The sequence below is a fragment of the Hibiscus syriacus genome, unplaced genomic scaffold, assembly GCF_006381635.1.
Source record: "Hibiscus syriacus cultivar Baekdansim isolate YM2019G1 unplaced genomic scaffold, ASM638163v2 tig00110610_pilon, whole genome shotgun sequence".
NCBI classification, from domain to species: Eukaryota; Viridiplantae; Streptophyta; class Magnoliopsida; order Malvales; family Malvaceae; genus Hibiscus; species Hibiscus syriacus.
The window spans coordinates 7,632,800-7,655,694 of record NW_024062800.1 but is presented as its reverse complement, the minus strand read 5'-3'; the positions used below and the strand labels follow the sequence as shown (position 1 = coordinate 7,655,694).

The following is a 22,895-nucleotide window of genomic DNA, read 5'->3' as shown; positions in this document are numbered from 1 at the left end:
TCGGGCCATGACTGAAAGTACAACATCCAGGTGGAGATGCTATGTTGACACATTTGTTTTTTCAGACCATGACTAACGATCTACCCGAGAGGATACAACGTGGTGATGAAGAGATATGGTTTCATTTTCCTCCGGCGTATACTTGTTTTGGGCGGGAGGAGTTTTGCTTAATCACTGGTCTATGCATCGGACACGATGAAGTAACCCGGTACACTAGTCATATCTCCCGCCCATCATGGTTATCTCGGGTTTTTCCTGAGCTGGCAAAGTCGAAGCCGAGTTTACACGTCGATGACTTGAAGAGATTATTTGTTAAAGATGGTTTTACTCGGATGGATGACCTTGATGTTGTCCGAGTATGCCATTTATTACTTTTGCATGCCAGTTTTTTAGGCAAAGAGGGCAGACAACCTATTTCTGAGGACCTAATATTATTGGTAGAGGACCTAAATGCATGGAACCTATTTCAGTGGGGTTCATATCTATGGAAAGCTACCTGGAATAAGTTGTCGTTTGCCTTTGAGGACCGAAAAAGTTTGTGGGGCGATGGTTCTAATACACTTTGGCAGGCTTTATTTGGGCCTTTAAGGTAAGAATTTCTATATAATGTTTCCAAATTTATAATTAATTATTTAACAATTACTGATGTTTGTGTATTATATTGTTTGTAGATTTGGATATTTGAGGCTTTCCCCAGCATGCGGGCCATATGCGATAAAAATTCAAATGATATTCCTAGGGCTATTACCTGGAGGAGGATCCGCCTGTTGGATTGGGAAGAGTTATTACCATATACGACGATGAATGATGTAAGTTAACACACAAATACTACCATATATAAACAAGTTATTACTAGTACGCGTTTAACTTTGTTTGCGTTTTTATATTGTTAGGAGGCCAACTATCCATTACAGAGCTGAGCTTGCCTCTGATTGGTGGCAAGCTAGTAAGCGGTTTTTTAATGAGACAGATGATGAGCACCCCCTACTTCGAGAGCCATCACCTGATCGGGCCGATTCTATAGCTCGACACCCGGAGCCATCACCTGATCGAGCCTCTTCTCTACCTCCACCATCACTGATTCCATCATATCATCGAGCCTTTTCTCCACTATCACCTTATTATAGGCGACCGACAAAGAGGCCACAACATTTATCTCCCTGTTCTCCACCTCAACGGGATGAGTTAGGGGAGTTACGTGATGAGGTCGGTGCTTTGCGTCATGAGGTCGGTACTTTACGTGAAGAAAATAGTGCACTACGTGATGAGGTACGGTCTTTACGTGGTTAGGTGGATGTTTTAGGCGATGAAAATGGTGCGCTACGTGGTGAGGTATCTACTTTACGTGATGAGGTAGCCGCTCTACGTGAGATTGTTTCATCGTTATAGAATGAGGTTCAAACTCTATGCAATGAGGTAAATTTGTTTAATACTATACTAAAAATACAAATAACCTTTTTCAGCATTATTTATTTATTTATTTACTGATTTATGTATTAATTTATTTTTAGCGGCCCGATGAGGTAGATGGTTTACATCCGGTTTGTCTTGCACAACGGGGTTCACGCATAAGACGTCGTACACGTGCCATTACGTCTCCTTTCACCCCACTAGTGCCAAGACTCCATAAGAAGAAGCCCGATGCATCTATCATCGTTCAAGAGGCACCTTCTATCGTTCAAGAGGTCCCTCTCATCGTTTCAGAGGCCCCTCCCACCGTTCAAGAGGCCCCTGTCATCGTTCAAGAGGTCCCTCCCACCGTTCAAGAGCCCGATTCACATGGCGTCATATGTCGACATATTGATAAACCCCCTCTCGTGCCCGATATAATGGATACGAGTTGGCTTTCGTATGTATTATCGGCCAGTACCATTCCTCAGCAGGAGAAGGGAACACTACCGGACACAATTACGGATAATACCCTTTGGGCTAAGACCGCAGTTGATTTTTATCTACATGAGCGGAGCAAGGGGTGTTATTCAGACATATGCAAACTCGACGATGTTATTCATTTGTTTCTTGATCGGTCTTGGTGGGGTATTTTATTAGGGGTTGAAGATAATGGCTATCTCGAAGGGGTGGTAAGTCTTATATTATTCTTATATTGCATTTTGATTATTTTTTTTAAAATTTATTAATAAATTCACTAATATATGTATTTTTTTATAAAACAGCATATTGATGCATGGGTGTCACGTCTTCTAATAATAAGGAATTTGAAGAAAATAAAAAATACTCGATGGACTATTATGTCGACGTCTTTTCACGTAGCTCACTTGAAGGATCCGAGAGATGCTTCATATATGTTGGGTAATGGAAAAGCTAAACTTTATCATGCGTGGTGGGAGGTCGATAAGGTTAGTATTTATTTTTTGAATGTTTTAAAGGTGTTTATCCCTGTTTTGGAACGTCTTTTATTTGATGTACGCAATTATTTATGATTGCAGGTGTTTATCCCTATTTTGGAACGTCGTCATTAGCTTCTCATCGATATTCAACTCACATCCCTGAAGAAAATAGTATATGACAGCATGTTAAATTACATACCATTGTCTGATTTGAGAGATATTATTTGTAAGGGATGGAGCTCTCATTTGGCGAAATACTTGAATGAAATTGATTATTGGACTAATTCTGGAAACAAAAAGCCAAAAAAGTTCAAAGTTACAATGATCAGAGATGAGATCGCGCCACAACAAACGGAGGGAGCCAGAGGGGATTGTGGTCCTCTCGTATGCATGTGCTTGGAACGTTTGACGAAAGGAAGTAAATAGTTTCTACCTCCCACAGATAGAGATAGATGTGTAGTAGGCTTGTGGTTTCGGTATTTTATGGCTAGAGCGATATATGCGAGACGTTGCCTACCTGCATCTACGTGCTAAAAGTGTGCATAAACAATTGGTAAGTTTGAGCAAGTGTTGTTAACATATATACTCTTTGTTGGTTTGAAAATGTTTGGTTAAGTACCTAGAATTCAATAATTTGTTGTTTGTTGGTTTTAGATGTGTAGAAAGTGTTCTTTGAGAAAATGTTTGGTTTCTGCAGGTTAATCCTGAAGTGAACTGCGTGAAATTGATGTATTTGTGCATAAACAACTGTCTGGGGTACACTTTTTTTGCTTGTTTAATTGAATTTTACATTGATTTGTAAAAGTTGATATGTTTAATTAATGAGGAAATAAGAATTATTTTTTTCTTGTTTAATTGATTTGTAAAAGTTGATTTGTTTAATTAATGTGTAAATAAGAATTATTTTTTTCTTGTTTAATTGATTTGTAAAAGTTGATTTGTTGTTTATTCAATCTGCATTATGTTGAAGGCAAAGAATACCTGTTAAAGGTATATTTTCGCAACGCGAAAGTCAAATTCGCAACGCGAAACTCAAATTTGTAATGCGAAAGTCAAATTCACATTGCAATTTTTTCGTTGCGATAGTCAAATTTGCAACGCGAAAGTCAAATTCGCGTTGCGATTTCGCGTTTCGAATTTGACTTTCGCAGCAATCGCAACGCGATAATCGCGTTGCGAATTTGAATTTCACGTTGCGAATTTGACTTTCGCATCAATCGCAACAAAAAATCGCAATGTGAATTTGACTTTCGCGTTGCGAATTCAAGGAAAACACCTTCAAAACGATAACAGACAACAATTTGATAAGTGATAACAACTGAACAAATCATAGCAATGTTCAAACTCAAATTACTAATGAATGTCTAACTGAAAATGTATGCATTCACATATAAAATACACATAATACAACGTTTGCATTTAAAAATCACCTAAGTTAATAAGTCCCAAAAGGTGAAGCCAGTTGTGACTGGGATTTGGATTTTGATTGCGATTTTGATTTCCTCTTGCTTGGCACCATATGAGCTTTGGATTTTGATGAAGATCCATATTTTGGTAGAGGAAAAGATGATTGTGATGGCACTGGTTATCCACAGGTCAACCTTGTATGACCACTTTTCTTGCACCGACTACATGTCGATATCCTCTTCTCTTCACCCTTAGACGGTATACGATCGTGATTTTTTGGTCGGCCAGGTAGCCTGCTGTCCATGACTGGTGGCAAAACTGTTTGTAAGTTATCTGGTATGTCCCACTCAAAAGGATGTGGAATAGGGTAGACAATCTCGGCATAAGTCTGTCGATATACTTCTGTAGTGTAGCAATCCATAGCGTATGAGCTTGAATCATCTTGGTTTATATGAAGAGAAAATTTTATAACATGGCTACACGGATAACCAGATGTTTGCCATTTCATACAACTACACGTGTTTGCATTTAGATCGACAAGCCCATTTAAGTTATTATCCAAAACTTCAAACAAAGTTTTTGAACATGGTTCAACTCTCCATGACGTTTACTTCACAACACGTTTCGTTATCTTTTTTTCAGTCGATGGTGTAACACGACAATCCAATGTTCTTGTAAATTTAAATAAATAATACTTAGTAAAATATATGATAAGTTACAAATTTAAAGAAATAATACCTGCATGGTTTCTTTTCTTGTAGTACCACTGTTGAATAGAGGCTCTAAAAAACTCCATTAACATAGTAATGGGTAATTTCCGGGAATGATGACTTAGAGTGTTGATTGATTCTGCACTATTAGACGTCATGAAACCATATCTTGCTCCAAGTTGATGTACTCTTGATCATCTTTCAAACCTGACATCTTCTAGTGTTTGAGCACATTGAGGCAAAACACGTCTTAAACAATTTATATGCTTATTAAAATCCACTTCCCGATAAGCTTTTACAGCCTTCTAGTATGTCCATTTGTGATTTTTTATACTAGCAGACCTTGATTTTAGATTTCTATACAAATGAACATCATAAAGTCCATGAAAAGCATCTGGGAAACACCTTCTAATAGCATTGTCAATTGAGTTTGCCCTATCGGATACGATTGTCAGATTGCTAATAGGACATATACAATCCCTAAGATGCCCCATAAACCATGTCCATGAATCAGAGGTTTCAGATTTGCCAATCCCGTAAACTATTGGCAGTATCACATTGTTAGCATCCATGGCTACTGCTAATAAGTTTACTCCAAGGTATCGACCTTTCAAATATGCTCCGTCAACTATAATAACCGGGCGCATGTAAGTAATAAACGAACGAATATACAAAATAATATACACAAGACATATAATCATTTAAATGTGAAATGCATGTAACTAACAAAAATGAGTCAACAAAACTATATTGATTTACTAACCGCAGCACCAATGGCGATAAACAACAACTCAAAGCGTCCATCTCTATCTGTTTTGATATGAGTTACCGACCCAGGATTTTTCAGCTTTAAATTGTGACAATAAGCCTGCAGTTGGGCAAACGATGCTTCTGGAGACCCCCTCAACAATTCCAAGGCATAACATTTGTCTCTCCATGCTTGAGAATATGAGATACTAATCTTGAACCGAGCATTCATGTCAATCATAATTTCATGTCCCCGATATACTCTGCCATTCAAAAACATTAACTCAGCCAGAAAACCACCCAACACCTTTTTGTTTGCCTATCTATGGTGAGGAAAAACTTGGGTTCTTGAACATGTATGTTTATCAATAAAATTCCTAACTTAAAACATTTAGCAATCTTTTATCCTCTTTACTATCATGCACCACGTACAGTTTTTGTCAATCATACACTTTGTTTCGAAACGATCTTTGCTTGATTTGTTAACTTTTAGTTGATAGCCATCTTCCACACATTTCGTATACAAAGTTATCTTCAAGTCTTCCTTTGTATCAAAACAATCATCTTTCTTGATACGAATAACTTTTGTGTAACAATCAACTACTATCTTTACCAACTCTTCTTCCGGTATCTGAAGTAATTATGGCATATTCCAGTTATACTCCTATGGCATTTTCTTCTTTTTCTTTTCTACGGGAACTTCTTCTTCTTCAGGGTTATATGAATTACAGAATGGATGTTCAACATGTTCATTCACAGTCGTAACTTCCTCCTCATTATCATCAACAACATCTTCCTCGGCAGCGGCTGTTTCATCATCAAAATTCGGGTATTGACCAATATCAAAATCATTACACGCAGGGTCTGTTTCTTCTTCTGAAACATCATCAAAATCCGAGTATTGACCAAGATCAAAGTTCGGGTATTGACCAAGATCAAATTTCGAATACTAACTAGTACTCACAATTTTTTTGTTAGCTCATAATCGTCTAACTGGTCAATACGAAAACCGGAATTTGGTGCTGAAAGTTGATTGGGATTTGGGTTAGGGAAAGGTTGTGGGTTTTTAGATTATGTTTGATATTGTGTTTGGTATTGGAAATGTGGTGAAACAAAATTTTCTTGGTGATGAAATTATGGTGGAACTATTAAATTTTGAGGTTGATAACAACGTTGTACATTGTGAGCACCATAAACTAGGGTTGAAGAACTTAGTTGATTACTACCCGCTACTGACCCAACTTCACTACTTCTAAGTTCAACAACATACAATGTAACATCATCTTCTTGCGAAACACTAATGTAAGCAATGAATCGTTCAACATCTTCATTGTCGGTTAACAAATAAACTTTACCTTTTCTCTGATAAGATAGCCTAAATCCACTTAGAGGCTCTAAATTCAATTTCTTTACAACACGTAACATTAGAGTTTCATAAGTTAACTTTTTTAATGATAATTTTAGTTAAAGATTCATGGGTAAAGGCACATATTGTAAAACACCATGAACATTCTCCCATGACCCTCCAAAACACAAATCTATCCAAACATGATCAACATTAGATGATTTTATTCTACAAATTGTAAATTAATTTAATAAACAAACGAGCTATAAACTATATATCAGCACTAACTTAGAGAAAACATACTTTTACTAAGTTGATAGTTGATAATTTGGGAGAGAAATCATTGAAAACTTATATAGAAATAAAATTATGTAAAAAAAAATTAGAGATGGGGAAGGATGTCTTTGGATATAGGAACGGATGTCGCCGGAGAGAGTGATAGATGGAGATGAAATGAGTTGCGATTTAGGGATTTAGGTTATGAGTTGTTGTTGCTGCGTAGTTATATACCCAAAAGATTTGTGTTGCGAAACTAAAACCTGTTGCAAAATTAAATTCGTGTTGCGAATTCGGAAATCGAGTTGCGAATTTGAAATTCAGTTGCAAATTTGAAATTCAGTTGCGAATTTGAAATTCAGTGTTGCGAATTTAGCAAACGCGTTGCGAATTTGACATCTTTGTTGCGATTTTCTAAATTTGTGTTGCGAATTTGGAAATTGGTTTGTGAAATTGGAGTTCGCGTTGCGAATTTGAGATCGCGTTGAAAATTTGTTGGTCATTTTCGCAAATCCAAAAAAAGTTTGTTAAAATCATATATTATAAGGCATTTTCGGTCATTGAGGTTATTTTCTCTATATTTTTTCTAACATTTTTGACTTTTTTTAGAAGAATTCCAACCAATCAAAGGTAAGCAATTCGAATCGGGTATATAATTTTTAATTTAAATTTTAATTTTCGCAAATTAAGACAACCGACAAATTAATTGGTACCAAAAGGGCGGTTCAAGGGTGCTAATCCTTCCTTGACCGTAACAGACTCCCGAACCCGATATATTTCTGGTGAAACGCAGATAAGGTAACATGGTGTCCGACCTACCTGAATGTTTTTAAAATTGTTGGTGGCGACTCCTAACCCATTTCCAAGTCGAAGCTCAATTTCGGGGCCCAACCGAAAGACGGCAGCGATAGCTTGGCGACTTCGCTGGGGACAAGTAAGTGAGTCAGTCCAAAATTAATTTCTGGTTGTCTTTTTATGCGAAAATAGTAAATTTTAATTCATTTATTCGATTTCAATTATTTACCTTTGATTATTTTTCAAATAAATAGTTGTACTGACATTTTTTTTCCAATAATTTCAGATTTTTGAAAAGTTTCTATCTCTGGCTCTATACCCGAGCTCTGAATCCTTTTAAGTGGGGGTGAAAGCGATGCCTTCGTGAGAATTTATTCTCCGCACAGGCCTAGCAAGTAACCTTCGGGATTCATATACCTTATGTCTTCATGTGAATTTATTCACCGTGCGGGCATAAGGGAATGTATCCCCTCGAGTTTAACTTAGTCCACATGAGCTTGTAATGAGCTTAGGACTAAGAGTCGGGCAAGCCCAAGGGGGCACCAGCAGGAGAACTCGGGTACCTTTTTAAAACCTAAACCTGGAGACGGCAGGGAATTAGAGCCCACCCCAAAACCTCATTTCAAACCCTAGGATGCCTGAATTATTTCCTGCTCTACTTTCTGTTCAAAACATGCGAACTAGACAAATATTCGGTTAGGATTTGTTTGAAATTAGCATGCGGGGTAGGGATCATGTCCGAGTAGGAATAATAAGCATGTGGGGTAGATATCATGTAGGGTAGGACTTTTATTTTCATGATTGTTTTTTATTATTTTCACCTCACTGACTCTTTTCATTTTTTTCTTTTATTTTATTTTCATCACTTGCATAATTTAAAAGAGGTGTTGATCCACCAAAAACATGTTTGTTAAACCTGAATAATCTGCATTAATGGACAAAAGGGTTGTAATATAAGAGATGAAAATGAAGAGGACAGTCAACAAGGCGACTATGTGTCACATTCAATCCAGAAGATGTGGTACCCACAATTGAAGAGTGTATCACTCTGCTGCATTATAAAGGACTCAGAATGAACTGGGTCTACATCAAGCACAATGAAAGTCTATCTTTGAAGAACTGACTGGTAGAGGTTGCAAGGGCAAGATGAAGATTACTGATTTTGGGAGTCCCTTCAAAGACAACAATGGCAAACCGATAGCTGAAATTGGAGACCCTTGTTGACGAATTCAAGAAACAGACAAATGAACTTCACATAGTTCCTATCAATTGAGGGCTTCAATGATGTATTCCTTGGGAACAGGTTCAAAAAAAGATAAATGCTAGAAATGCAGTCATTCAAGATTTCTTGGGCCAATACAAAAAGCAACTCAACATTTGCACGGTTCATCCAGAGAAGCCAGAGCGATTCGACAGGTTATTCAACCCGTGATAGACGAAGGCAGAAGACTAGTCAACATGTCGGAAGCTATCAGGATATTTTTTGTCTCTTAAAAGATAAAACACTTTTGTCCCCAATAAGGATTATTTCTAATAACAGACACATTTTTTGTATCAATGCCTCGAACATTACATGCATCATGCATTCCTGCATGTTTCACATTACTTTTCTTCACATGTCTCATAAAAATGAGAAAATTTCTATCCTATGACATATAAGGAGCTTTACCAACAGTTGTTTGATGCACACGTAGTGTCACCATATCTAGTGGAACCCATGAAGCCCCTATACTCCAAGTGGTATGATGAGAGTCCCCATTGCGAATATCACGATAGTGTCCCGGGGCACACAAATGAGAACTGCTATGCATTCAAGAGAATCGTGTAGAAGATATGTAACAAGAATTGGATTGACTTCAACAACTCAGGGGCATCCAAATAAGGAAGAAGATCATTTCATCATTTGTGGCATCCTTTTTTAATTCATTTTTGAACTTTCTCATATTTTGGGTGTAACTTGTTTTTGAACTTTTCTTTTTGAACCTTTAAATAAATTTTTGTTACTTTAAAGACGATGAGCAATGAATCAAATTTGCAATTCTTTGAATATCAACTGAATTAAGAAAATCTGTAAATGGTTCAAAGTAACAGATCTTTGAAAAGTAACATGATTTAAAACAAGGACTTTGACCTTACCCAGAATATACACTAAAACATCGTACCCTGCTCTTGCAATTAACCAATGTAACATTTTCCTTTCATAAAGTGCGGACAACATGGGGTATCATTTGCATATGACAATTACTATACTTTTTGTTTAAGACGTTCAACGATGATCATTATCTTTACAGATGGAATAGTCGAGTAAGTGAATCTAGTTTAGGTCGGTTGCTTGAAAACTGAATTCTAAAGATGAAATTTTTTACTTTCAATAACACCTAGACTATAACAGGTTATTCTTAACAATCTTAAGAAATTAAATCCGTAAAGCTAAGCTATTCCACTAAGGCAATTAGTTATAGAGGAAACTTGAAAGCCCTTGACTTATGAGTAGATTACGTTCAAATCATGACATTGCTCGAACACTTGGTAATTCGGTGTTTGCTCCACTGCTATTGTCCGGCTGAAGACTCTGTGATGAGATGAACCCTTCAGTTAACTTGATAAAACTGATTATAATGTTAAGTTGTCCCTCTAAAGCAATTGGTTAAACACACCGGCTTTATGGATTCAACTAGCAGATAACAGCAAATTAAATCAAATTTATCTAAGCAATAACTTTTCAGTAAAAATGGACTTAGGGAGTTAATGAACACCTCTTATAGTCAATTTCACATGAGCACTCAAGGATTTCATTTTTAGACCTATATTTTTGCACTACCTTTGTTTGAGGAGCTTACAAAACTTGAACAAATGGAAGATTTTAGAGAATCGAAATAGAGGGTCTAATAATTGATAATGCTAGTTGCGTCATTTTGTCCGCACCCAATTAAAATGCCAAACCAAAAAAAAGCACGTTGCAATAACAAAAAAATGACCTTTTTATGGCTGAAACCTTAGGTCAACCTGAAGTCAACTCTTCCATTTGAACATTTGTCAAAGAGCTATAACTCTGAAAGCATTAAAAAGAGCTATTGATTCCTTTGATATACTTTGAACTCATTATTACAATTTAATTCAATTGCGAACAATATTTTATAGAATTTTTATCATTTTCCCTCCTAAAACAAGAAAAAGGAGAAAAACATTTTCAAACAGGATAATCTCAAATATTAAAGGTCTGTAAAGCCAAAGCTCGAGAAGCAAATGGGGCACGATCGATTCCAAGGACTAGTTTGGTAGACAAAACACGGGACTCCAATCCAAGAGATAAAACATAACTCATTCATGTTGCATGCATCTTAGACATACTTAAGAGCATCACATTTATCATTTTTAACACACATAATTTTTTACAGTTTTTAGAGTCAAATTTCAACTTCAAAATGAAAGATACTCGATTCAAAAGAGCATTCGAAAATTGATGGTGGTAGCTCAACTTCACAGCGAATGGGCGACTGACTGTCAACAAACAACTTTTCAGTTTTATTCAGAGTCAATTTCAACTTCACATCGAAGGATATTAGACTCGAGACAACACAAGCTCAACTTCACAGCGAAGGGGCAACTGACTGTCAACAAACAACTTTTCAGTTTCATTCAGAGTCAATTTCAACTTCACAACGAAGGATATTAGACTCGAGACAACACAAGCTCAACTTCACAGTGAAGGGGCGACTGACTGTCAATAAACAACTTTTCAGTTTCATTCAGAGTCAATTTCAACTTCACAGCGAAGGATATTGGACTCGAGACAACACAAACTCAATTTCACAGCGAAGGGGCGACTGAATGTCAACAAACAACTTTTCAGTTTCATTCAGAGTCAATTTCAACTTAACAGCGAAGAATATTGGACTCGAGACAACACAAGCTCAACTTCATAGCGAAGGGGCGACTGACTGTCAACAAGTAACTTTTCAGTTTCATTCATAGTCAATTTCAACTTCACAACGAAGGATATTGGACTCGAGATAACACAAGGTTAACTTCATAGCGAAGGGGCGACTGACTGTGAACCAATAACTTTTTAGTTTCATTCAGAGTCAATTTCAACTTCACAGGGAAGGATATTGGACTCAAGACAACACAAGCTCAACTTCACAACAAAGGGGCGATTGACTGTCAATAAACAACTTTTCAGTTTCATTCAGAGCCAATTTTAACTTCACAACGAATGATATTGGACTCAAGACAACACAAGCTCAACTTCACAGCGAAGAGGCGACTGACTGTCAACAAACAACATTTCAGTTTCATTCAGAGTCAATTTCAACTTCACAGCGAAGGATATTGGACTCGAGACAACACAATCTCAACTTCACAGTAAAGAGGCGACTGACTATCAATAAATAACCTTTCAGTTTCATTCAGAGTCAATTTCAACTTCACAACGAAGGATATTGGACTCGAGACAACACAAGCTCAACTTCACAGCGAAGGGGCGACTAGCTGTCAACGAACAACTTTCCAGTTTCAGAGTCAATTTCAACTTCACGGCGAAGGATATTGGCCTCGAAACAGAACAAATATTTGGATTTCAACTTTACGACGAAGGATATCCAATTTGAGGCTCAACTTCATAACGAAAGGGCCATCCACGGTTTCAACTTCACGACGAATGGAATCGTGCCCACCAAAGACCTTTGAATTCGACTACACTCGGCTCAAAGGCACATCATTTGCAGTATAGCTCAAGGCTAGAAGGGCTATCTGCCAAAGACCTTCGAGTTCGATTACATTCAGCCCAGAGGCATATCAAAATTACAGTATAGCTCAAGGCGAGAAGGGTTATCTGTCAACAAAAACTGATGAGTTCGATATCATCCAGCTCGATAACAGAGAGGAACTACATTCTGGAAGAATTTTCAAGCCGAAATCTTTAAACCGAGAAGAAGACAAATGCCCAATTCCAGGAAGCCCAATCACATTTGAGAGGACCGGACAAAACCTGATTGTCTTTTTTCATCTTTGCCCTATTCTTGTTAACACAAAAATGTGCAAATAGGGGCAGCTGTAGACAACCGCTTTTGTCTGGTCTATAAAAAAATTTTATTATATTATTTATTATTATTATTATTATTATTAATATTTTTATTTTTATTTTTTGTAGGCCTCATATAAAACCCCACCACTACCATATGTATCACCCATGTAGGAGTCATCAAGGAAGGAGTACAAGTCGTGGGTCCACTAGCTTGATTTAATTTTATGTTATCATTATTAGTTGGTTATTATTTTGTTTTGTTTGTTACCATGATCCTATTTCTTAGAGACGTGATAGGATAATTAGGAAAGGCTTTTATTCACCAATGTTATTTAAACTAATGGTAGCAAGAAGGAAAGGGCGGTCAGGGCCTCCTCCATTTCTGTTTTGTCCTCATTCGGTTTACCATCAAATTGTGCGTTCACGTTTTGCGAGGCATGTGAAGTTCACTGACAAATACACCCAAATTACTTTTGACGCTACTCACATTATAAGCCAAGCCTTCAACTCCCCCTCGTGACTCCCCAGTACATACATATATCGCTATCAAGAGGCAAATTCGAGACTCCAAATCCAAAAATCTCAAAAGGCCATGAAACTCCATTTTTTTACTCTTCATTCCCATTATTATTTTTTCTTTACCTTTGGCTCATTCTACCCGCCACAATTACTCCGACGCATTATCAAAATCGATTATGTTTTTCGAGGAGCAGCGTTCGGGCGTTTTACCAAGAGACCAACGTATGAAATGGAGGGTTGATTCAGGGTTGAGCATTTTAACGCTGAAGAGTATGTTAAACTGGTGAGGAAGTATGGACTGGAAATTTCACAGCCTGGTCTGGAGCCAAATAGAGGGTTAACATGGCAAATGACAAAGAGAAGGGATGATAGTGAAGTTCACGAAGAAACAGAAGAGAAACCCGAATGGTGCAGTGATCTGCATGTTCCTCCCTATGCAGCGTTTGTTGAGGTAATTCTCCTACTTTCTCTACGACATGCCCCCGTTATAACACCTTCACTGTTATGAATAAGCACCCCTGCCCATGCTTTATGTTGCGATTGTTTGAATTTTGCATCGAACTTTACCATGACGAATGGGGGAGGGGACCGGGCGGAAAGGAAAAACACACTGGGGGGGCTCGGTTCTCTCTCTCTTTGGCTTCTTTCTCTTCCTTCCATGGTTTCTGCAGATTGTACCTGTGACGCCGAGCTGCTTCCTCGTTATGAAACCAAAAACAGAAACAGCTTTAAGCCTTTAACCTCAGTCTCGAAACCCCACATGTCCTTTTCCCGGTATGGAGACAGCAGAAGCAGCCCCCGCCAGAGATCAAGCTCAATTGGAAGTCAATCTCTTCAACCACTGGAGCTTCGAGGGAGTTCAGGTTGCTGATATCTCCTTGAGTGATTATATTGGTGTCCAAGCTTCCAGGCATGCCACCTATGTCCCTCACACTGCTGGGAGGTACTCAGTTAAGCGATTCAGAAAGGCTCAGTGTCCTATTGTTGAAAGGCTTACAAACTCACTCATGATGCATGGTCGAAACAACGGCAAGAAACTTATGGCAACCAGGATTGTAAAGCATGCAATGGAAATCATATATATTTTGACTGATCAGAATCCAATTCAAGTCATAGTTGATGCTGTTATCAACAGTGGACCCCGTGAAGATGCTACACGTATATGTTATACCGATGTTGTCAGGCAACAGGCTGTTGATATTTCTCCCCTTCGCCGTGTGAATCAGACTATCTATCTCCTGACCAAGGGTGCTCGGGTCGTCTAATAGCTATGCCATCAAGAAGAAGGACGAAATTGAAAGAGTTGCCAAGGCCAATCGTTGAGGTATTAGAACAATGGTACGACCAGAATGAGAGAAGAGAGGAAAGGAAAATGCAACTGCGTGGAAAGCAAAAGAAAAAGCGAAGCGTTCTGGAGCAAGGGTTTTTGTGTTTTAAAAAGAAAAGGGTAAACCAAAACAAAAATCCTTATATTTTCTAGACTTTTCGAAAATAGACAAAAATTTTGTGTCCTTTGCATTTTTTTCTCTTCATTTTGATTTATTATTTTATTATTTTATTCATTTTTTGTACCTTTTTTATTTATTTAATATATTTTTTCTAACATTTTTGACTTTTTTTAGAAGAATTCCAACCAATCAAAGGTCAGCAATTTGAATTGGGTATCTAATTTTTAATTTTAATTTTCGCAAATTAAGACAACCGATAAATTAATTGGTACCAAAAGGGCGGTTCAAGGGTGTTAATCATTTCTTGACCTCAACCGACTCCCGAACCCGATATATTTCTAGTGAAACGCAGATAAGGTAAGATGGTGTCCGACCTACCTAAATATTTTTAAAATTGTCGGTGGCGACTCCTAACCCATTTCCAAGTCGAAACCCAATTCCGGGGCCCAACCGAAAGACGGTCGCGACAAGATAAATGAAAAAATTGCTCCCTTGCTTCTTTCTTTTTCTTGTTTAGGTTAGAGAAGGGAAAATGGGGAAGATGGCCTTTCCTTGTCTAATTTACTCTAGTTATCCATTAGGTTCCGCTACAAAATTTTGTATTAATCCCCATTTAAAGATTTCGGTTTTACAATTAATGCATTCTAGCCAATTCCTTCAATATACACTAATATCAACCGATCATTTTAATTCTGACAGCCAATTTTCAAATTGTCAACAAAGTAATTTAACTGTTAATATTTAATCAATAAAACAATCAAAATTTAGTTATTTAATTCCTAGCAATCGTAGAGATCTAATTTTAGAAAATGAAAGAGGTAGATCTATCAAAACAATATGTCACTTAATGAAAATTATGATATAAAACGACATCCCACTGTAAGAAAGACTGAACTTGTATAATCTGGAAAGAGTGCAAGTGATGCAGGTAATTGTAGTTCCATGATCAAATGATTCCTGCAAAGAGTCATAGGCAATCAGGAGGATAAATTATAGGAACGGTAAACACTCATTATTGTCCGGATCTAAAAAAAAATTATATTATTATTATTTATTATTATTATTATTTTATTTTATTTTATTTTTGCACCTCACTAAGTTGAAAAACAATAACCCCTATCCCACTAGATCATTACCTCATTTCCACGTTTCTCACAAACACTACCCAACAACCCACTACCTCACTTACTAAAAAACAAAATCCCATTTTTTTTTCTTTTTAAGGTGGGCCATCAGAAAGTATGGGGGGAGATTACGAATTAGATAAAATAGGCAGGCCATTTCTCTTTCGTGGAATCTGAATTCTCATTCTATCATTCGCCCTTCAAACCCTCGGCACCTCAACATTGCTAAAAACTGACTTTTTATCCCCTCTTTTGCAACCCATATTGGCCTTTTCGCTCTCTTTTCTTCATCTTTCGTTGTTGGTTGATTTGTTTTGGGATCTTTGGGTGTTCTGTTAACCTGGGTTTTATTCTTGTTGCAGATGATGTATGCAAAGAAGGAGAAGGGACAAAGGCTTGGATTCGAGAAAATGGTTGGCACCGCAAATAATGGTCGGTCCCAGGTCGATTCTTGTGCATTTTTTCACTTACTTTGGTCCCAAATCCAAACAGGGAAACCACTAAAACTTTGTCTAAAAAGTTGTGTGATACAATCGCGGAGCTTGCTTCCAGTATTTTGCCAGAGAACGGGTAGCCTGAGCTGTGGCCGTTTATGTTTCAACGCGTCTCTTCCGACTCTCCTAGATTACGAGAGTCTGCTTTTCTCATATTTGCGCTGCTGAGTCAATGTATTGGAGATGTGTTGGCTCCTTTTGTAAACGATCTGCATGCTGTCTTTTTGCAGTGCTTGAGTGAAAGTTCGAATAAGGATGTTAAAATCTGAATAACGGTAACGAGGCTACTGCTCAGAAGGCTTTGGAGTTGCTGATTGAATTGGCAGAGACTGAGCCCCAGTTTCTTAGGAGACAGCTCGTTAACGTGGTGGGCTCTATGCTGCAGATTGCAGAGAGCAAATCACTCGAGGAAGGTACTCGCCACTTGGCAATAAAATTTGTGATTACATTGACAGAAGCGAGGGAACGTGCTCCTGAGTGGCAAAAGCACCATGCTGCTTTGATTGCCTTTGCTCAAATTGCCGAGGGTTATTCCAAGGTTATGGTTAAAAATCTGGAACAAGTGGTTTCCATGGCCTTGAATTCCTTTAATGATTCACACCCCCGTGTGAGGTGGGCAGTTATTAATGCAATCGGGCAGTTAGTTATCTACGGACTTGGGTCCAGACTTGCAGAACCAATATCACCAGAGAGTGTTGCCTGCCTTAGATGTTGCTATAGATGATTTCCAAAATCCTAGAGTACGGGCCCATGCTGCTTCAGCCGTGTTCAACTTCAAATGGGAAGCAAATGGTGCAAGAAGGTGCCTTGACTGCGTTGGAATCAATTGCTAATATATCTCAGGAGAACTTCCAAATAAATATTATGATGCAGTCATGTATATTTTTTTTATATTTTTTCCTTTAATTTATTTAATTTTTATTTATTAGTTTTTATCTAATATTTTTTTAGGAATACTTTCAATCGATCAAAGGTAATTTGTTTGAATTGAATTTTTAAATTTAAATTTAAAAATTCACAATTAAAGATAACCGACAAATTAAATGGTACCAAAAGGGCAGTTCAAGGGTGTTAATCATTCCTTGACTACAACAGACTCTCGAGCCCGACATATTTCTGGTAAAACGCAGATCAGAAATAAAGGTATCCGATCAACCTATCTGTTTTAAAATAAATGATCGGTGGCGACTTCTAACTCAATTATTCAAGTCGAAACCTAATTCCGGACCCAACCGAAAGACTTTACATCAAACTACAACTAATATGAATGTCTTACCATAAAGCATGATAAAAAAAAGATGCAGTCCAAATAATCATCAAATTCTGTTGAACATTGGAAATTAAGAAACAGGAAAAGTCAAGTGTTCTTCAACAACTCATTCCGTTGAAGACGACTTTTGTTTTAACTTCTTAAAACATAAAACAACATTTGCATCGTCAAATGAGTTCACATTTCTAAGATCAAACTATACTAGTATCACTTTGAAAGCATGTTATGATATATCCGCTTTTAGCTATCAATCACTACTTCCAAATTACTCGAAAGTTACAACAAAGGAATACACAACATAGCATCAAACTGCAACTAATGTAAAACGCTTGACCATAATCAAAATGATTCAATCGAAAGCATCATCAAACTGTATTAAAAAATTGGAAATTGGGGTAGACCAAAGAGATGAATGCTTAAACAATATCAAAAGAAGATGAAAGCCAAGAATTGTTCAACTTATAACAAAGCATAGCAGACTTTTCTTCTCACCTACATTTAATAGTACAGGGACCAAACCCTTGATATAAAAGAAAAACCAATAACAGAAGACCAGAAAATCAAGATAAAATTCTTCAACCACAAAATCAAATACACTAGATATAATCAAAGTATAATGTTAATGTTAATTAAAAGAAAGATAAAAAAAATGAATCTCTCACCCCAAAGAAGCTTGAAATATACTAATCAGAGCGAGCAGCGAACCTCTCCACATTCTTATCATTCAAATTAATACCAACCATAGCCTCACCTAGACCACAGCTAACTTCAGCAAGGACCTCAGGATCACTGTAATGAGTGACGGCCTGAACAATGGCCCGGGCACGTCTAGCCGGGTCACCGCTCTTGAAAACCCCAGACCCCACAAACACTCCATCACAACCCAACTGCATCATCAGTGCAGCATCGGCCGGCGTCGCTACTCCACCGGCGGCGAAGTGGACCACCGGCAACCTTCCCAGCTGCTTCGTCTGCATGACCAAATCATAGGGGGACTGGATTTTCTTGGCGAAGGTGAAAACCTCATCATCATCCATGTTCCTAAGCACCCTAATTTCTCCCATCACGGATCTCACGTGCCTAACGGCTTCGACGATGTTGCCGGTCCCAGCTTCCCCTTTGGTTCGAATCATAGCAGCTCCCTCTCGGATCCTCCGAAACGCTTCCCCCAAATTTCGACACCCGCAAACGAAAGGGACCCGAAAGTTATGTTTGTTGATATGGTTTTCTTCGTCGGCGGGGGTAAGAACTTCGCTCTCGTCGACGTAATCGATGCCTATGGCTTCCAGGATCTGGGCTTCAACGAAATGACCAATCCGGGCTTTGGCCATGACGGGGATGGTAACAGCTTGCTTGATTTATTTGATGAGTTGTGGGTCACTCATTCGAGCGACGCCACCTTGGGCTCGGATATCAGCGGGGACTCGTTCGAGAGCCATGATGGAACATGCTCCGGCTTCTTCAGCGATACGTGCTTGTCCGGGGGTGACCACATCCATTATGACCCCTCCCTGGAGGGCTAGCCCCACTTTTACTGAGAAAGGGGATTTGGTGTGGGTTTCGGTCATTGCGCCGTTACCATAAACAGCAACAACCTCAGTTCCTGCCATAGCTTAATTAAAAATGCTGTAGAAAATTAAAGCGAGGGACTTGTTTTCCTTTGGAAATGGAAAATGAGAGAGAGAGAGAGAGAGAGAGAGAGAGAGAGAGAGAGAGAGAGAGAGAGAGAAGATTGGATGGTGTGGGAGAGAAGAGGTGAAGCAAAGAAGTTGCCGAAGATGTAACACGAATATAAAGGTGGGTTCTTTTTCTTTTTTTTAACGGTTCCTACGGTGATTATTTTAACGGTTCCTACGGTGTTTTTTACGGGTTTTATTCGAGTTGATATTACGTCATGAAAGATACGGACGACAATTCATGTTTTATCCGGAAAAAAAAGTTAAATCAATAAAATTAAGAGAAAAATATCTAATAGGTAATTATTTCTTGTCAGGTGATATTTCGATAAATTCACCGGTTCCTGCTTGGATGGGAGAATATTGGTGTGTGGTCCAGTTCACCTGCAACTCTACTCATGATTTGCTTAATGTCCTCTATCGGACGGTTGGAAAAAAGAGATGTGAACTATTTTATTTTTTTTACTATATTATTGACTATCTAATTTTTTTTCAATTTGATCATTATTTATAAAATTAAAATAAAATATTTATATTAAAATAAAAATATATTTTAAGTTAAATCAATAATAAATATAATTTAAAATAAGAATAGAATATATTTAATTATTGAAGTTAAGAATTTAATATATATAATAAGTTAGGATAAAAACAAAATATATTTTTAAAATTTAAGATAAAAATAAAATATATTCTTTTGTTAAGGTAAGAATAAAAATATTTTTAAGTTGAGATAAGATTAAAATATATTTTTAGTTAAGATAAGAAAAAAAATAGTAAGTTAAGATAAAAATTATATATATATATATATATATATATATTAAGGTATGAATTAAATTCAAAATGTGAATTTAAGTTATATATATAACATTATGAATTTAAGATTACACTAAGATATAATATATATACTACATGTAATCGACTTTAAAACAAACAATTAATTTGGCTTAGTGATTGAGCTTTTCCTTTCTCGCCCAAATGACTTGGGTTTAAGTCCCACGTTCTCCTGATTTAGCACTCTGATTTTCTTTGCACTAGATGGTGATATATGTTACTCTAATTGATAGAAAATAAATCTATTAAATTAAAATAAATTTAATATTGTAATCAGATGGTGACATGTACTAAATTGATAGAATATATAAATAAGAGTGTCTAAATATGTAATTTTATTAGTTGTTACGGTAACATTTCCGTCAAATGTTAATGGCAGATGACATGATTGAATACATTTAAATGATTAGGTGATATGATTGAGAAAAATTCAAAAAAATGATGGTCACAATAAAAAAGAATAATAGTTAATTGATCAATAGTATAATTTACCCTCTTTTGTAGTGGGAGAGTTGCCAAAGAGTTTTAGTCGTCGTCGATAATAAAGAGAAATAAAATAATGCATACCTGGCAAGTCACGATTCATCGTAGGTCCAAAAAAGTAAGAATAAATTGTAAGTTTAGTATTTTAATTATTAATTTGTTTTCATTTTGGTCATTCAAATATATTTTTTCAAAATCATACACACCGTAAAGAAATTAATAGAACTACTAACGTAACTTTTTTTAAAATTTTGTTCAATGATGAAATTGTATTATTTTATGGTTACATGTCATAATCACCACTAATTTTTTAATAGTTGATGACCAAAATTAAACTAACACATAGTGTTAGGTATGATTTTGAAATAAAAAACAGTTAGATGACTAAAATTAAACAAATGTAATGCTTGGGATATTAAAGATGCAATTTAACCTAAAATTAAATTGATAGCATTCTATTTATTGAGGATAACCACAATTTGATTATCTTGATGATTCTTTTTTGAGAGAAAACATATGACACATGGTTAGAGCATTCAGTTCAGTACATGAACCAAATATCAACGATAACAAACAAGTAAAGATAACAAAACTAGATAACAGCCGACTGAGCGAAGGCAGATGTGGTTGAGTAATTGCATTTATGAATAATTAGCTGACCCCTTTTTCTCATATGTAATGGGATAAGGGGGAGATATGATAGTAGGTTGCCCCCAACGTCAGGTTGAGAGCAACTTCCGTGGAGACCTCCAAATTATGAAATGCCCTCTGTGGGACTCGATCCCACGACCACAAGATTAAGAGCTTTGTGCTCTACCAACTGATATATAATAAATATTACTATTATACTTATGTGCTTTATTTACTATTATACTTTGATTGATGGCGGAGGTTAAAAGAGATTAATGGGGATATGACTCCGATATATATTATATATGGGCATGATTCAAACGATTTTAAAAGACTAAGATTAAATATTGAGATTAACAGTAAAAAATAAAATATAATCACTAAAAAAGAAAAAATAATAAGTTAATTTTTATCTTTGATTTTTCTCCATCCAACCATTCTAAAATATTATAAAACTAAAAGAATTTTATACATTATAAGTGGACCATACCCCTCTCTCTCTCTCTCTATATATATATATATATATTGAGTTTAACCCTTAAATAAATTATATAATAAGATATTAAATTTGGTTATCTAAATTACACGAGTGACCATTCCACTATTGTTCCTTTTTTATTTTGATCATCGATGTTTCGATTTCGTCAATCAAACCACTCAGATATTTAAATGCTTAAATCAATCATTAGTCTTCAATACTTATATATTCTATTAATTTAGTCCTAATTTTAATTTAATTCAACAAATTTAATCCTCTAATTAGATTATGACACGTAGGGGTGGCAACGGGCCGGGACGGGGATGACTTTACATTACCCATTCTGTCCCCAACACTTGTGGGTATGGTTTTGGGGATCCCCATTATATGTTTCGGGGATTTTTTTTGTCCCCATACCTGTAACACCCTAATTTAGGGGCTAAATTTAAGAAATTATAAAGTGGATAATTTAATTGGTATTTTTGGAAGAAATTGGGGATTAAATTATAAAATCGTAAAGTTAGCAGACCAATTTAAGAATTGTAGGAAGTTCAGTGAATAAACTCATGGTTTACCCTTTTTTTAGAGATAATATAAACCCCCATTTCCCGCATCATTCAGCAGAAAATTCTCAATTTTCCCTTCCCTTCCCTTCAACCCTCCTTTCAACTCTGATCTGCTCGCCGTCCGACCTCTGATCGACGAACCAAAACCACCATCGTGTTCGTTGTCGACCGAGGAACAAAACCCCTCAAACCTTTCGTCGTGAATCGTCGCCGTTCGTCGTTAATTTCAATCAGAAATATCGTCAGTAATAACTCGATTTCAATTGGTTTTTAGTTGATTCACGATGATCCAGTCATCCGTTTACGACACCTCCCGCACCATCGTGTTCCTTGCATCGTTTCGAGTCCGCCGGTGGCATCCTTAATCTCCGTCGACGGCGGCGCGTGAGGAGGTAAGACGGTCAAAGTTTCCGATGTTTTGGAATCGAGCTCTCTGCCATTCAAAATTATGAACCGAGCTTTGTAAGAACCTCGAAATCGCTTAAAATAATTTTTAGGAATTTTTTTGGGAATTTTCCGTCACCGTAGCACTGTTCACGTGCCACCCCCGAGAGTGGGCATCGTCTGGGTGATAATTTTGTAATTAATTTATGTTTGGGGTGCTATTTGTGTAAAATCCAGGTGTTAGTTTAGTAAATATTTGTAGAATGGAGCTAATTTGGTAATTAATTTCTGTTAGGATGATATTTGTGTAAAATGGTCGACTGTTGACCATAGTT

At 36.8% G+C, this 22,895-nt stretch overlaps 2 pseudogenes; one reads left to right on the top strand and one right to left on the bottom strand.

Annotated features, from left to right (window-relative positions):
* The first annotated feature begins 13,949 nt into the window (after window positions 1–13,949).
* On the top strand, window positions 13,950–22,684 carry LOC120135703 (annotated as a pseudogene).
* On the bottom strand, window positions 18,177–19,241 carry LOC120135540 (annotated as a pseudogene).
* Window positions 22,685–22,895: the final 211 nt, after the last annotated feature.